Raw genomic sequence first — 5,000 nt, 5'->3', positions numbered from 1 at the left:
ACTGAAAATTCCACATAAGGAAAATTTGTATGGAGCACCCTTACTGCAGAGCACACCGACAGGGCCGGGAAGGAAGGCCCGGTCCAAGAAAAAATTTTTGCGGGACCACTCAAAACATCATAGTTAGACCTAGCAAATGATGAAAAGTGAAACCCGCGATCGATTGGAGAAACCTTATTTTACACTGAAAAATTCCACATAAGGAAAATATGTATGGAGCACCCTACTGCAGAGCACACCGACAGGGCCGGGAAGGAAGGCCCGGTCCAAGAAAAAATTTTTGCGGGACCACTCAAAACATCATAGTTAGACCTAGCAAATGATGAAAAGTGAAACCCGCGATCGATTGGAGAAACCTTATTTTACACTGAAAAATTCCACATAAGGAAAATTTGTATGGAGCACCCTACTGCAGAACACACCGACAGGGCCGGGAAGGAAGGCCCGGTCCAAGAAAAAATTTTTGCGGGACCACTCAAAACATCATAGTTAGACCTAGCAAATGATGAAAAGTGAAACCCGCGATCGATTGGAGAAACCTTATTTTACACTGAAAAATTCCACATAAGGAAAATTTGTATGGAGCACCCTACTGCAGAACACACCGACAGGGCCGGGAAGGAAGGCCCGGTCCAAGAAAAAATTTTTGCGGGACCACTCAAAACATCATAGTTAGACCTAGCAAATGATGAAAAGTGAAACCCGCGATCGATTGGAGAAACCTTATTTTACACTGAAAAATTCCACATAAGGAAAATTTGTATGGAGCACCCTACTGCAGAGCACACCGACAGGGCCGGGAAGGAAGGCCCGGTCCAAGAAAAAATTTTTGCGGGACCACTCAAAACATCATAGTTAGACCTAGCAAATGATGAAAAGTGAAACCCGCGATCGATTGGAGAAACCTTATTTTACACTGAAAAATTCCACATAAGGAAAATTTGTATGGAGCACCCTACTGCAGAGCACACCGACAGGGCCGGGAAGGAAGGCCCGGTCCAAGAAAAAATTTTTGCGGGACCACTCAAAACATCATAGTTAGACCTAGCAAATGATGAAAAGTGAAACCCGCGATCGATTGGAGAAACCTTATTTTACACTGAAAAATTCCACATAAGGAAAATATGTATGGAGCACCCTACTGCAGAGCACACCGACAGGGCCGGGAAGGAAGGCCCGGTCCAAGAAAAAATTTTTGCGGGACCACTCAAAACATCATAGTTAGACCTAGCAAATGATGAAAAGTGAAACCCGCGATCGATTGGAGAAACCTTATTTTACACTGAAAAATTCCACATAAGGAAAATATGTATGGAGCACCCTACTGCAGAGCACACCGACAGGGCCGGGAAGGAAGGCCCGGTCCAAGAAAAAATTTTTGCGGGACCACTCAAAACATCATAGTTAGACCTAGCAAATGATGAAAAGTGAAACCCGCGATCGATTGGAGAAACCTTATTTTACACTGAAAAATTCCACATAAGGAAAATTTGTATGGAGCACCCTACTGCAGAACACACCGACAGGGCCGGGAAGGAAGGCCCGGTCCAAGAAAAAATTTTTGCGGGACCACTCAAAACATCATAGTTAGACCTAGCAAATGATGAAAAGTGAAACCCGCGATCGATTGGAGAAACCTTATTTTACACTGAAAAATTCCACATAAGGAAAATATGTATGGAGCACCCTACTGCAGAGCACACCGACAGGGCCGGGAAGGAAGGCCCGGTCCAAGAAAAAATTTTTGCGGGACCACTCAAAACATCATAGTTAGACCTAGCAAATGATGAAAAGTGAAACCCGCGATCGATTGGAGAAACCTTATTTTACACTGAAAAATTCCACATAAGCAAAATTTGTATGGAGCACCCTACTGCAGAACACACCGACAGGGCCGGGAAGGAAGGCCCGGTCCAAGAAAAAATTTTTGCGGGACCACTCAAAACATCATAGTTAGACCTAGCAAATGATGAAAAGTGAAACCCGCGATCGATTGGAGAAACCTTATTTTACACTGAAAAATTCCACATAAGGAAAATTTGTATGGAGCACCCTACTGCAGAGCACACCGACAGGGCCGGGAAGGAAGGCCCGGTCCAAGAAAAAATTTTTGCGGGACCACTCAAAACATCATAGTTAGACCTAGCAAATGATGAAAAGTGAAACCCGCGATCGATTGGAGAAACCTTATTTTACACTGAAAAATTCCACATAAGGAAAATTTGTATGGAGCACCCTACTGCAGAGCACACCGACAGGGCCGGGAAGGAAGGCCCGGTCCAAGAAAAAATTTTTGCGGGACCACTCAAAACATCATAGTTAGACCTAGCAAATGATGAAAAGTGAAACCCGCGATCGATTGGAGAAACCTTATTTTACACTGAAAAATTCCACATAAGCAAAATTTGTATGGAGCACCCTACTGCAGAACACACCGACATGGACGAAAGGGTCGACTGGCTAAGAGAAAAAATTTTTGCGGGACCACTCAAAACATCATAGTTAGACCTAGCAAATGATGAAAAGTGAAACCCGCGATCGATTGGAGAAACCTTATTTTACACTGAAAAATTCCACATAAGGAAAATTTGTATGGAGCACCCTACTGCAGAACACACCGACATGGACGAAAGGGTCGACTGGCCAAGAGAAAAAATTTTTGCGGGACCACTCAAAACATCATAGTTAGACCTAGCAAATGATGAAAAGTGAAACCCGCGATCGATTGGAGAAACCTTATTTTACACTGAAAATTCCACATAAGGAAAATTTGTATGGAGCACCCTACTGTGGTCACCATCGGTCGAGTTGGTCGAGACGGGCAAAAAATTTTTTTTTCCATATCGTCTCAAAACATGATTTATGGACCTTGTAAATGTTGAAAAGTGAAACAAAATCACTTTTGGAGCGATGAAAATTTTGTATGGGAGGCCCCTACCCGGAACAAATTTTACTAGTAAAGTCATCATTCCGCGACGAGAAATTTGAAAATGGTCAAATATGGTTAAGATGTCATGTTCATTCCCTACTATGGGGGACCAGGTCGTCACGAAAAAATTTTTTTCTCGACCTGGTCAAATGTGGTTCTGCGACGGAGGTTAAACTAATATTGCATAATTTGGCCCAAAAACCCCCCTCTGTCAGAGAACGAAGCCCTTCAAGCTCGATAGCAGACCACATAAGTTGAACTTTGAGGTATCTGAAAGTTGAATATAGAGCGAGGTTCTAAGCGAAGGGATAGCTTAACGTTGAGCATTGAACGCAAAAAAGCTTAGAGATAAGCTTATTATATAAGGATTGTGGTGCAGAACACAGCTTAACGTTGAGCTTTGAACGCACATGGCTAGAACTAAGCTAAGAGATACCTATAGTGGTGCATGGAACTGCTCACAAGTTGAGCTTCGAGAAGTCCAAAGGCAAAATGTAGAGCGAGGTTCTAAGCGAAGGGATAGCTTAACGTTGAGCATTGAACGCTAAAAAGCTTAGAGATAAGCTTATTATATAACGATTGTGGTGCAGGACACAGCTTAACGTTGAGCTTTGAACGCACATGGCTAGAACTAAGCTAAGAGATACGGGTAGTGGTGCATGGAACTGCTCACAAGTTGAGCTTCGAGAAGTCCAAAGGCAAAATATAGAGAGAGGTCCTAGCAGCCTAAAAAACTTCTAGGGCCGACAGCTCACAAGTTGAGTTTCGAACGCAATTAGGCTACCCTGGTAGCCTTGATTTGAAAGCATTAAGGCAATGATATGGTAGAATGCCCGATCTTAAACCTATTGACAGAGAATGTGTACGAGTAAGCATAGATGTGGAGGAGCACATACCCTAAACAGTCCCGAAAGATGGTTAGCTAAGTGATGCATCACAAATGGACTTGGCGCACCAAGTTCACACTGAAACACACACGATCGCGTATATTAAAACCTGTTGTGTGGTGCATCACTAATAAAGTTTGGTGCGTCAAACGAACATGAGAGTTGAGCATATTGGGTATGTGTGATAACACACTTTGCACGACAATCGAGAAACCGCATAAGCTCAGTATAACACAGCAGGGGAAGATTGATGAAAACCAGAGCTAATACATGCAACAGGCCGGGAATGCTGCTTCTGAAGGTGGTAGGACCGGTGCACTTATTAGTTAAACCAATCGGCCGATTGAGTTGAAGTCTGGTACCGATCTTTCACTTGACTGTGCCCCATCAACTATTGATGGTAGTGTAGAGGACTACCATGGTTGTGACGGGAAGCGGGAATCAGGGTTCGATTCCGGAGCTAGTAGAGAGTGCCTGATAAAGGCCATGGTACACATCCAAATCAGGAAAGCAGCAGGAAACACTACCATACATTGCCAGGTGCATAGGAGGATTGCAAGCCCGTAAATTGCCCGATCATAGCCAGCGATGCTGAGAACGGAATTTATTCCTTCGATCGTCGTTGGTTCACATGTTTACTGATGGTTGTACGAACACCATACCCGGTGGTAAGTACAGTGGAGATCGCCTTCACAACATAATGTTCACCAGTTGGACGCATAGATTGGAATAGCTCACATAGTGTTGGATTGCTGGAAACACACATTCCAGACTGCTCCGGTAGTCATGGAAAGGAGAGGATTGCAAGCCCGTAAATTGCCCGATTATAGCCAACGATGCTGAGAACGGAATTTATTCCTTCGATCGTCGTTGGTTCACATGTTTACTGATGGTTGTACGAACACCATACCCGGTGGTAAGTACAGTGGAGCTCGCCTTCACAACATAATGTTCACCAGTTGGACGCATAGATTGGAATAGCTCACAAGTGTTGGAAAGTTGAACGCACGTTGAAGACCGCTACTGTGGTCTTGGAAAGTAGAGGATTGCAAGCCCGTAAATTGTCCGATCATAGCCAACGATGCTGAGATCGGAATTCATTCCTTCGATCGTCGTTGGTTCGCATGTTTACTGATGGTTGTACGAACACCATACCCGGTGGTAAGTACAGTGGAGCTCGCCTT

This window comes from Anopheles marshallii, assembly GCF_943734725.1.
Source record: "Anopheles marshallii chromosome X unlocalized genomic scaffold, idAnoMarsDA_429_01 X_unloc_75, whole genome shotgun sequence".
Classification (NCBI taxonomy): Eukaryota; Metazoa; Arthropoda; class Insecta; order Diptera; family Culicidae; genus Anopheles; species Anopheles marshallii.
This window is presented reverse-complemented; position numbering follows the sequence as displayed.